This window comes from Semicossyphus pulcher, unplaced genomic scaffold (genome assembly GCF_022749685.1).
Source record: "Semicossyphus pulcher isolate SPU_LCO1_2020_fin unplaced genomic scaffold, fSemPul1.0.p SCAF_25, whole genome shotgun sequence".
Taxonomy (NCBI): Eukaryota; Metazoa; Chordata; class Actinopteri; order Labriformes; family Labridae; genus Semicossyphus; species Semicossyphus pulcher.
In genome coordinates, this window is record NW_027211699.1 from 7362185 (window position 1) to 7375902 (window position 13718).

The window sequence follows — 13718 nt, forward strand, 5'->3', positions numbered from 1 at the left end:
TGTCTGGATATCTGGGAAGGGTACTCCTGCAATTACCGTTTATCGCCATAGGTGGCGCCAAAGAGAACGAAACGGAGAACATTTACGAGAAGGCTGGCAGGAAAAACTCTGCGGTCTAGATTATCAGGAGTGCAGTGCATGTGTGTAAACTGTATAAAAGACGTGACAACAAAGGATGTATTAAAGATAAGAAAAAAGTGACAATTAGTCAAAAGCAACGTCTACTATTTACCTGAATTTGGGTTTTAGCTGCTCAGACACCAGCGTGAGACAAAGAATTATAACTGTATACCTTTAAACCTTTGTGGGTAAATCTAAGAATAAATGACGATTCAGTTTGGAGAAGATGTGTTTGACACAGCCTCTGTCACACATTCACTGCACTGAAAAGTTCCCGCCATTCTCCGGATGGGATGCACGTGTGAGCACAAACGGCTGACTTTATGCAGACTTTTTCCCGCCGGCCTCCAAGTCAAATGTCTGCGAGAAGTCAGGGTTAGCCGATGTGTGGACGCACTCAGGAACATTCACAGCGTTGTTTAAAAACTTGAAGAAGAAGGATCATTTACAAGACGACAACAGCAATGGACGTGTGTGAAAGGGCAACTCTGGAAATTAAGAGGCAGACTGTCTTGAAATTTGCATGTGTGAAAAGGGCTAATGTCTCTCCAACAGCTCAGAGCGTGTTTATACTGGTTCTAATTACCCGGCTTGTTTGTTCTGAAGAGGAGGAGACCTCTGCGGTTAATTTGGCTCCTGTTAAAAACCTCAGGAGCCATGAACCCTAAAAGAATGCTAACTTTAAAACAAGCTGAGCTAACGTTAGCGGCAGCTCAGCTTGCAGCTCCTCCGGCCTGCAGTGTGTTCGGAAAGTTCGGATTTTCAAGAGTTGTTAATGATCAAACCCAATTAAGAGCCTTTTAAACAGTGAAAGAACTTTAAAAATCAGTCCTAAAAGGATTTAGGTTCTGTCTTTCTACAGCAATGGATTGTTCAATGGATCAGTGTAGAAAAGATGAGTGTGGAGTCTTCTTTAAATAAACGAATGAACAAGTGTTTCGGCATCTTGTTGGGTTAGCAACAGTCAAACATGAGCAATATGTCTTAAATGTAAACAGAAGAAAGCTGCCTTCACACTGCTGCAGTCGTGGTGACTCACCATCATTGTTTCACAGCTGCTGGTCATCGATGCGGTCCCGATGTTTCCACTGAGGCCAAGTCATCCGCCCGTGGAGCCGACCACATGCATCCGATTAGTGCATCTTTCATCTAATATCTGACATCACAGAAACATAACGGCGCATAACAACATTTACTCGATTGTCACAGAGCTCATTCATCCCACATTGTGGTTGAATTCTTGTGGCAAGTTTCTGACATTAAAGTAGCAGACTGCCTCCTCTCTAGAAACCATATCTAATAATTCCAAAAGTCCCCCGTTACAGTGTAAGACACGCATTTTTAAAAAGTACACTTGTCCTCAGAAAAACTAGGCTAAAGATCAGCGTCTTACATCAGGCTGAAATATGAGAGTCACTGCTTTTAAATACTTTTACGAGGTGGTTTGAGTTTAGAGCTGCTGTAAAGGGTTTGGGTGAGGACAACTGTTGAGAAGAGTCCATAAATAGCAGGAAAATAACTCTTTTTAGTACACAGCAATGAAACCTGAAGAACTAGTTTGCACTAAATTGTCTGATAGTTGAAAAGTCGCTGATAAAAACAGGCAGTTGATAAACAATCACAGAAATAAGGTGGAGTTTTAGTTCAAATCAGAGTTTAGAAAAGACTTTTAAACATTAAGTGTACTAAAAATATGATGGCAGTTGTAATCTCAAAACAAATGCATATGGATGCAAAATCTGAAGCTGGAGGGAGATTTAGGAAGTGAAATTCTGGTTTCCGCATTTGAAACCCAAATCTGGTTTCAGGCTTCAGTTCAGTATGAATGACAACAGTCAATTGTAATTCACAGTTGTACTGGTTTCAAAATGTTAATTGTCTCTCTAATGCAACTCCATTCTTGCATTTCAAGCTGCTAGCAGGACTGTAAGCGATGAGCGGTGCATAGAAGGTGAAGTCTTTGCCGAGTGAAACGCCCTGCAATGGCCCAAAAGATCATTATTAGGAGAGAGAGGCAGCAAATACAGAAACAAAAACAAAAAAAAAATCCAGCAGCTGAAATGTGCTGCATATGAAAAAAGGGCTGCCAAAAGCTGAATAAAATACATTAACAACAAACACGCTACGAATACAAAAACAATGCAATGTTAGAAAAAAGTCCTTACCAGTCCTTACAAGGGAAGAGCTCCATGCCTGTAGGGGGCGCTAAGTGGAACAGGATTTTTGTGAAGCATGTTTAAGGAGAAAACCATGTACAAAAGGAGACACTGTACTAGCAGTACATACTGATTTGGGCAAACAGTAGAATGTACAGAAGCAAAATGTGCAGTCTGCCAAAAATACCCGGATGTCATACTGATTCGGAAAAAAATCTCCAGTATGCACCAGACCAGTCTACCTTGCCTACTGTATCCCACAATGCAAAGCGCTGGAACGTCACAGCGGCAGTTGAAATGAAGTTGAAATATACAGTATGTAGTATATAGTATGTAGTATGTAGTATACAGTATGTAGTATATAGTATGTAGTATACAGTATGTAGTATACAGTATGTAGTATATAGTATGTAGTATACAGTATGAAGTATGTAGTATACAGCATGTAGTATGTAGTATATAGCATGTAGTATGTAGTATATAGCATGTAGTATATAGTATATAGCATGTAGTATATAGTATGTAGTATATAGCATGTAGTATATAGTATGTAGTATATAGCATGTAGTATATAGTATATAGCATGTAGTATGTAGTATATAGTATGTAGTATATAGCATGTAGTATATAGTATGTAGTATGTAGTATATAGCATGTAGTATATAGTATGTAGTATGTAGAATATAGTATATAGCATATAGTAAGTAGTGTATAGTATGTAGTATATAGTATATAGTATGTAGTATATAGTATATAGTATGTAGTATACAGTATGTAGTATGTAGTATATAGTATATAGTATATAGCATGTAGTATGTAGTATATAGTATGTAGTATGTAGTATATAGTATATAGCATATAGTAAGTAGTGTATAGTATGTAGTATATAGTATATAGTATGTAGTATATAGTATATAGTATGTAGTATATAGCATGTAGTATGTAGTATATAGTATATAGCACAGCCATGCTTCTGCCAGAAGAGAAGGTTTAAAGCCCTGCAGGGGGAAAGACGACCAGGCCAGGACCAACACAGACTGAGACCAGCTGAGGTTAGTTTGACGACAGCACATTTCCACGTTTGTGTTTATTTGGATTTATGAATTTGTTTTGGAATTTGAATTGCACTGCACCTTGATGGCCACCGTACTTTTCCATTCCCTGAATTATTGGCTGTTGAACCGAAAGCGTACAGATTGATTACAGTTAAAGCACTGAAGGAAGACAAACCCTCAAAGGAAAAGAAATGAAAGAAGTTAGCACTGAAAGTGATAGTTTAAGGGTAATAGATAAGTGGAATTGAATTGTCAGGTAACAGTTAAGGAGTCAAGTGTAATGACACAACTGGTCGAGTGTGTTTCCAAAAAAAGTAACTTATAAATCGACTTTGATTAAAAGCACAAAAACACACAGAGAGTGAAGGTCAGTGCAATCAGGAGTGTTAAGTGTGCATGAGAGAGGAGCTAGCGTGCAAGTGTTTAATGAGGTGCATGGCATTAAAGTGAAGGGGAAGAACTTAAACTGCAACATAACCAAAACCACCTCAGGTGTGCCTAGGTGGCACGGATGACCTGATGCGTACTCTGCAGTTAAAATGGCATTAAAAGTTTCAGATCTCAAAGTATTTGAGCTGTCAGTTAAAGAATAAGATCACCAGAGATTTCACTGTGAAGTTAAAACCATTAGCAGAGCTTGAAATATTAATAAAATATTACAAAACAAGCATTTTTTAGTGTTTCACAATAGGAAAGGTGTAAATTCCGAGCTAACGTGATGTAAGCTAGTGATTAGAGTAAAAAGGGCCGACACGTGGTCTATGAGACTACCTGTTTAAATAAAGGATTAAATAAAAAGAAAGATATAATATTGAGTGTGTGAATATGAGTGCACTAATAAAAGTCAGGCAGGAGATAAACAGATCGTAGATACGAGAGATAAAAATACTCTGGGTGTGGACTGAGAGTCTGAGGTCACTCTTTTGGTGAGGATAAAAATATGCAGAAGTCTGGTCAACATCATGTCAGCGTCCTCCTCAGGTATGAGCCAGCAGGTTAATAATTCACCTATACCGATACAGCAGCCTCGACAGGCAGCAGCACCTGCTTCAGTTTAAAGAAGGCTACTTGTGTGGCTGCATTCTGGTGAGGTCATGAGGTTGCACGCACACCAACATGTGCACACACACATACCAAAACAATATTGTTTGGCTTCTAATTGCATTATGCAATCTGTTGTTCCTTCAGTCAGAAATGAATTGGGAAATCAGCTTTTAGATTTTCTGCAGATGCTGAATGAAACAATCTGATCTTAAACGTCCCAGCTGTCCGTGTGTGAATGTTTTATCTGATCGCTTTAATGTTTCTTTAAGCTCATTTAAGAGTTTGCTAGATTAATTACTTTGTTTATTAACTGCGTGTTGTTGCTATTCTTGGCCAGGTCTACCGTGAGAAAGCAGATCTCTGATCTCAGTGGGGCAAACCTGGCTCAATAAAAAAACAAACCAAGGCCCATTGTGCACATGGCGCCTTTTTCTGGCAGGACGCTGGGATGAAGCGCTTGGGAGGTGAGAGAAAAAACGCTGCACGAGGGGTCTGCTTCTACTCCAACACTAAGTTCAACTTACTACACAGCTACCAACAAGCTTACAACGTGTAGGGAGATAGAAGCACAACACTTACAAGCAACATTTCGTGTCCGGCCGATCTGCTCCCACAAACGGGCTTTTCGGTCTCTATCTAGCTCCGGGTAGACGGAAAGCCAAAACAAGTTGCTCCTCCATGTTGTGGTTGTGGACACCAGCGCCTTTCTGAAAAGTTCAGAGATTTTCCAACTCAAAGCGCTCGTGGCGGCTGCAAAAAAGGGTGATCGCTCTGAAAAAACGCTGGGTCCTGAGAAAAGACGTGGCACTCAGACAAAGGCTCTCTGTGGACACGGGGCCTTCTGTAGAGAAGGCCGGGATATACGCCTATAAGAAGAGAAGAAAAAACAGGCACCTGGCCTGGGAACGCCTCGGGATACCCCAGGAGGAGCTGGAAAATGTTGCTAGAGAGAGGGGCGTTTGGGCTAACTTGCTTAGCCTGCTGCCACTGACCCAACCCTGGATAAGCAGAAGAATATGGTTGGATGGATGGAGGTTGCAAATCATTTAAATATATAATTTAACCACTTCCTGATTGATCAGCAGCGGAAAAGACAATGGATGTCCAAAATCTGTTTGGACAGATATTGGAGGGACAACCGTTCGACAACACATTACATTAGCATTCGACCTTTTCCTAGCTAACCATGCTGTTTAGCAGTGTTAGACTATAGGACAGGAAGTGTCCAGTATGTTTAACTTCCATGCTTAAATAAGAGTGTTTAAAATGTGTGTTTAGATTTCAGAATGAATGTAGAACTTTCCTGTCATTTCTTGTTACACACTGTTTGCTAGGGAGTGGTTGAATGCTAACGTTAGCTGGCTAATGAGTTATCTAATGTTATTTTTTAATTGACGTATGGCCTGTTTAGCCTCATGTTTTCACTATGCATTGTCTTTTCAATTCAGTAAGCAGTGATATGATAATGATATGTCAGCGTTCCCATGTTTGTATGATTAGCACACTTGGATCACAGTGAAAGACATTATAACAGCATTTGAGCTTCACACCCTGATTGTGACATCAATGGAAAATGACCGCCGTGTGAATATGGTTTCCCAACATCCAGGCTAACGTACTCCAGGTTTTCCAGTTTCCCTGGGAAGGTGTGCCGTTGATTTTGGGGGCGGAGCTCCTGATAGAGCTTTTGTTTAGCTGTTGAATTCAAACATCAACAAACCCTTCCTTTGAGAGGGACGACAGGAACCCATCCACTCATGTTCAACTGTCTGAATTTCAGACGCCACACCTTCATCGTGCTACATCACCTCTGGAGAGTCCCACCCAAACCTCTGTGGGAAAGAATGTCAGGCTTTGAAATTATGAAATTCGGCTTTGGAAAATTGCTGACTAATCTCGACAAAACCGTTACTACATCTGTAACATCCAACCAGAAATGTATCCTCAACACAAACAGCTCCAACCAAGCTCCCGATACGCATGCAAGGATGGTGCATGCACTCATAAGCACCTTAACAACTGGGCTCTAGATTCAAAAACAACATAGTGTTACATCTTCAACCGCAACAGTTTGAATGACACAATCCGAACATGATATGAGCGTAGAAAAAACACAAGAAGAGTGAGAAGGAGAGAGAGGTGAGAGGAGGGGAGAATGTGGTCGGACTCGATTCTGTCCTGGGCGTGTCGACCCCACCTTGCAGGTGAGGTAAGCCAAGGTTTGTACTGTACCTTAACATTGCACTACGGCACTCCCTGCTGCCTGAACCACACTGAACAACTTGAGAGTTGCCTGAGTGAAAACAGTACACACGCATGTGGAGCAAAAACTATTTTTTGCGACTTGAGTTATGCAAGAATCCGGCCTTTCTTTGAGGAAATGCCATGAGTCACGCTATCATTTTTCATAGTGGGTGTCTGACTTCACCACCGTCTACCGCTGGATATATCGGAGGGGCGGGGCAGGGAGCTTAGCCACAACACGTTTTTCAGATCCAAACACAAGTCGACAAATCACATGCCCGCAGAAAGGCTGAAGAAGACCAATGGGGAGGCTCGCTTAACAATCAGCCCTTTGTCTCGCTGTCATTACTGATCAGTACCGGAAAAACCAGACGCATAAAGGATCACTCGGAACAGTTGTGATATTGTCTGATACGTCAGGTTTTTGTGTGCACAAGAGTTAACGGTGATTCTGTGAAATACTTTCTCAGGGTTGGCAAGTTTAAGGTGGCTGTGTGAGTTCAGATACAAAGTTTACTGTACACTGTGGGCTTGTAAAAAAAGCTGGATGCGGGGCAAGTCTGCCATTTAAACACAGAACTGAACAGAGCTACACTTTGACATTTTGTGCTGTGGTAAATGAGTTATTTGGCCTTTTAGGGAGACAGTTACAAGAACTTTGTCACCAACTTTTACAAGAATTTCTCTATCATACATCACTGGTTACATCTAATGTCTTAAAACTGAATTAATTGTTAGTTATTCATCTCTGTGGCCCTGAAAAAGAGCATCAGCTAAATGCCAGGAAACATATAAATGGACAAACAAGCCCTGTCCTACGACAGGTTGCTAATTTTGGTTGAGTAATGTAAAGATCCCTTAATGGAGGTGTTTGTGAGGAGCCTCAGAGAGGGAGCATTTCAACACGACTGTGTGAAACTAATCCAGCAGAGCGGTGCCTGCATGCCAGGGGAGTTAGCCTCACCACAGCCAAGTCACTGCTCCTTTTACACAATAGTAAAGCTCCCTCTCTGTGGTTGACTGTCTCACTTCTCACTCCTTCTCTGCCTTACACAATGTCGCACCCTGCCCTGAGATTTCTAAACTGTTATTATAAAAACAGCCCGAGTGTATATTTACAGGATTTTCAGGGGTAATTTCAAAGACGCTGGATGTGAGTGTTCTTTTGAATGAGGCAGAACAAACAAGAGGGCTGATATCAGAGGGTTTCTTTCTGTTGAAACGCTCCACAAACCTCAGGCTGTTGGCTAATTGGAAACGTCTACCATCGCCCTAGTACCTGCTGCAAGTGTCGCCAGCATAGTTTTTATTTTAAACTACTGCGCAGGTACTAATCCTAGCCTTTCTTGAGAAGTAGTCACACATGACCCAGGCAAAAAATCAAACACGTGCACATTATACACACTCTGCACACTCATCCTCCTCGAAGGGAGTGACACATCGCCACAGGCCCTGAGGAAAAAAACAAAAAGCACACTGAGCTCCTTTTCCCACTGTCCACCTCTGAGTTTCTCAGGAGTACGATGATTGTCAGTTTCATTTAATGGTTTCCTCCTCCCCCAGCGTGTGTCCATTTTTTGGCCTTCTGCTTAATAACTCGCTCTTTGAAGGCCATCTCTCGGCAGCAGGAAAAGAAACACTTTTTTTTGTTTACATGAATGTTCAAGTAGCTGAAGTGTTCGGTTGTTGACATACAGGCAGCGCTGGGTAGGCAAAAAGTGCCCGTTTAATTAAGCATTACAATAAAGCAGTTTTATGGTGCATATCTCAAATTAGGTCGAGGCAATCTGGTCAAAATTCTGATCAGAATAATTTATTTTATACTGTTCAAAGCTGATATTCAACACGATAAATTGAACTGAGTTTGAAAAATATCCTAATAATAATAAGAAGAACAAACCAGACCGTTCATTAGTCACACTTTAACATCTACGGTAGGTTATTAACATGCTAAAGATGGCTATCACACACAGTATTCTTTTTACTTTTAATAGTATTTTCAATAACATTGAACATTTGAAAATGGACATAAGTTTATGGGGCACGTTTTTCCCGAGAGATTACATTAGAAAAATTATAGCTCGTCTTGTGATCGCCAGCTCAATCGATGTATTTAAGCAAATTCTCAAACTTTTTGTACCTTTTAGTCATTAAGACCCCAAATTATGTAAAAATAGGGGCCAGGTTTAAAAATACCTGAATCCCCTTTTAAACTTTAAGTACTTAAGAAACTTACAATTTATTTAACCTTTAAGTATGTAAGAACTTGGGAGTATTTGGGAGGTTAAACCATTACAGTTATTATGGTTTTGATAGAAAGTTGAGGGTGAAATACTGTCTTCATTGCTCTTTTCTTTCTGCTGTGTGATATGCTCTTATATTTGTCCATATAAAGTAAAAAAAAATTCCAAGTCTATAATTTTTATGGACATCAATTTTAATGCAATCCCCTATCGAGATCCTTTATTGCCCAGCCCCATGACATATAAATACATTACATCTCATATGGCATTCCACAGGGTTCAATACTCGGCCAATTCCTTTTTTTATTAGACATGTTTACCCTGATTTTTTGTTTAATCTCGTCTGTATCATTGGTTTCATTAAATCCAACTGAAAGTATATTCTCAATTTTAATGTTTAATTGTAACATTAGTTGTTTTCAACATTTTAAAATACACTATTTGATATAGAGATCTTATTAACGTTTAGACACTAACCTGTTCTTTACACATGTATTTTATTATAAATACTGCACAGTACATTTGGGCTAAATGTAGAAAAGAGGGGTTTGAATTGTTGTTCAAAACACTTGTGATCCCCAATATATTGGTCAACCCCATGACATATGAATGCACTGCATATGATATGGTATTCCACAGGGTTCAATACTCGGCCCATTCATTTTTTCATTAGACATGTTTACGCTAAGTATTTGTTAAATCTAGTCTGTATTTTGGTTTTATTTAATCCTCCTGAAAGTGTATTTTTATTTTTATTTTTTTTTATTTCATCCAATTAAAAAAATGTTTAATTGTATTTTGAATGACCTGACTTAAATAGACTATTTGATAGTTAAGACATCAAAGAGTATGCTTAACATGTAGCTAACAGAATTTGTCTCTGAGTATGTGACCTGTTGGCTCCCTGCTTGTGGTGTGAATAAAAATCAGCCAGGAGCAGCTTTAAGAGCAGCTTTTTAAGCAGACATGGAGGATGTTGTACAGTAGATGTGAGCCACTGTACTATTTATATACACATATTATGCGTGTCAGCTATGGTGCCCCAGCCACCGTTTACATTCAATAAAAAAAGAAAAAAAATTCCTCATATTTAGTCGAGCCAGCCAGTTTCCATCGTTACCAGCCAGGGGTTTTCATTCTTGATTCACTTCCTCACCCCGTGCTCTCTTTTTGTAGACCTCTGTGTTTTCCCCCCCCTCCCTATGTTGCTATTATACTACATTTAACTCCAGTAGCTCTTCACGTGACTTCTCCTCCACTTTGGGAACATTTGTGCTCCTCCTGTTTCCTGCTCAGTGCCACCCCTGCGTTTATGCCGCCCCCACAAAGCCTCACTCTCTCAATGAAATCCAGACATACACACTGTACTCTCGCTAAAGAAAACAACTCCTGGCTGTAGCTAGGCAACTCCAAATATGAGTCATCGTACTGCCGCGCCCATCATCAACTGATTGCCACCCCACTCCTAAACACACACACATAGCTTCAGAGGCTCTTTTGGAAATGTAGCTGTTCAAAGCATTCAAACTATGTAGCAGTGGGGGTTCAAACTGTGGGTACGTTTAATTCCTGCCGACACTGCTCTAACCTAGAATTAAGGCAGAGGGGGACACAGCCCTTATATGCTAGACACTGTGAGAAAATCCCCTCTCAGGCCTCAGTTGATACCATCATGACCACAGTGTGATGACTGATCACAGCCTGGCAGAGTCCTTTTGTCAGATGGTTGAGTTGGCTATAGTCTAACAGTGATCTTGTTTCTTGGCTGCTTAACTTAATCATAGATAATATTACTTAATCTATTATTTTTCATAAATAGATAGAGCTTTTATAGTTTGTTAAGTCTTTTATTAGTTAAATTAATGTTCAGGACAGATGGCTTTTTATTTCAAGTTATAAAATAAATAACAATAAAAGAAATTAGACGGAAAGTGAATCTCTCAATGTGACTTAATTCTGTCAGATAAAAGGTTCTGTTTAGACAAAAATGAGATGTGTTTCACGTTCATGTGTGCCACATATATGTTCGTTAATGGGTGTGAAAAGAACTCATCCATGCAGTATGGTATCAGATGCATAGGCAGCTGCTGATTTACTGCGATGCACTGCCGCCCTCTAGTGGACAGAAACGTAAACTGTTGAAGTCCTTTACAGGGTGAGGCAGTCGTATGTTTCAAAATCACACTTAAATAGAAGAACAGACTTATTATTAGCAAAATGAACTTTAAGTATTACAAGTTACAGTAGTTATAGTACATAAATATGGCCTGTGATAGTTCGTCACAAACACCAATTATTAGATAAAGTTATATTCTTTTTGGCATTTATTGAATAAATCCATCTTGGACATTTACAAGGGAAATCTTTGTTTACAGCCTTTAGACATCTAAGACGTTATAAGGGACCCATCACTTAGTTTGTAAGAGTTCACAAGCTAAAATAGACAGAAACTACTGGTAAAATCTTTGACAATCTTGCGTAAAATCTTCATCTGTGAAGTGGGAAGTACATTAGTCAAATAATGTAGTGTAGTAAATGTTGAATATGTCCTTCTGTGTAAAGTGTAAAGTTGCAGAAAATGTAAATACTAAATACTTAAAATTGTGAATATGGGCTGGCTGGATTGTTTGAGACAGGTGCTAATTATTTTTAACAAATTAAACAATTGTTTTTACTCTAAATTTGACTTCCAAACCGAGATTTAATTACCCCGTGTGAATGATTTAACTGTACCTTCTAACAAAACGTATGACGCCAGCACAATTAACTAGCCATATGCTGTATATAATAAAACAAATGAATAAAAAACTACACAACAACAACAACAAACAATCATAGTCAACACAAAATGCATCTGTGGATTTACAGAATACTTCAGCTGTGAGTCAAAAAGACCTAAGTTGAAGATTATTTTAAAGCAGATCCATCTAACGTTTCCATGGAAACAGCAACACATAAGTCCTGCTAGCTAGCAGCTACTTGAAAGTCGTTAGCCCAAAACACAGAGCGCATGACTGAAGTATCAGTAGCTTACTTTCAATTCACATAGCTTACTTATAGTATTAATGTAGCTCCTTCAGATAGTCCTCTTATTTATCGTCCTTATTATCCTCCATCTGGGGCAACACAAAAGGTCTCCACCATGTTAGCAATTAGCATCCTGATTCTGTGATTTTCCCTCGGTTCCTATCTATAACAAAAGCAGCATAAAAAAAGTCCATTGTCAGCTGAATAGCGAGAATATATTGTTTTTAAAACATGGTAAATATGAATCGTTAAAAAAAATAATCAGGTAGCCACTGCGCATGTGCCATCAATTAGTGATCAGGTGTGTTGGCAGGAAATCTACATAAACCCTGCGGCTGTTTAGTCTGTCCCAGTGTTTTAATGCGCAGAGAGATACTCTTAATTGAAATGCATTTGAAACAGAGAGGATACATCGTCGGTGTCCTTCTCATTTACACCCTAACCATAACTTTACCTTCAAGGGGCTGGTGCGGTGTCCACTCATCCCAACCAGACTCTCCATCTGCTCTTCACAATGAAAGGAGTAGCGTTTTAATTACGAGAAGCCCCAGAAAGCTGCTACACTTCGACTCAAGGCGGAACGAAGAGTCGAGAAATCCCCCAAACTTTGACAACTTCCAAAATAAAGACGGAGAAACTGACAGCTCAGAAGGGAGGCCTGAAGAAACACTCAAATCAAAAATGGCGCCTATTTCCACCAACAACCGCCTCAAAAAACGAGTCATAGCGGAGCAAACAGAGGGGGATCTGGTGTATCCTTCGGTGAACCCTCCAGATGAAGACTGTAGCGAGGGGAAAATTCAGCAAGTCATCCGAGGCAAGTTCACCATCACGGGTCAGCTTGAACCAAACAACCCCAATGGAGACTACCAGTCTGATTCTGCTGTCTCAGGTATGTCAGTTGGGGATCTTCCCAAAATCCATCTCTCTGTAATTCTTCTTCTTCTTCTTAGTTTATTTTGGCGGTAAACAAAGAACAAAATTTATGCCTTTTGCCCTTACAATAAGTAACATAACCAATATCAAAAGCAGTTTTGTTCCCCCCAGTAGAGAAACTAAAATAGCGTTCTTTTCAAAATAAGAGCTTCTGCATTTTCTTTACCTTGAAACCTAGAACTGTAACTGCAACTGTAGATGATGTCTGTTTCACAAGTGAGCAGTGTCATTTTAATACATACAGAAATTTCCTCTTAATAAATATGGCTTGCATCATTATTTGCAACAAAAATGGCACTTGGATGCATTTTCTTTTTAATTTAGCCTGAAGACAATCCTACAATTGAGGTTCGGGCAAGTAATTTGACATTTAAGTATAGATGTTATCAGTACCAGGCTGTACACTGTTATCTTTAAGGTTTTTATTTTTTATTTAGCACAGACCCTGTATTTAGGAAATGTTGTTTTCTCAAGAATCCCCTTTCACAAAAACTGGCATAACAATATCATGATCACAGGGACTGAAGACAAGCTTTATTAAATCAAATATTTTTCTGAATATGAAATCAAAGTTGCAGTCCAACATTCTTTCCCTGAGACCCAACTAGACTTTATTACATAAAAATGGCGACACCAAATACTGTGAGGTGGTTTGTTTTTCGTTTACCAGTCCAGGCCCGAGAAGGCCAGAGGAGGGTCAGAGGTCAGAGGCTCAGCGGCTCAGAGGAGAGCTGGCAGAGGCTGCAGCCTGTGGTGGAGTGTGGAGACGATGCTATGACCCTCACTGTCAGGAGGAGGCGAGCTGTACAACTGCTGCTGGAGCAGGGTGAGACGACCAGTTCCTTACCATTGGACAACTATGAACTATTTCTGATGAAACTGTGTGTCCACCG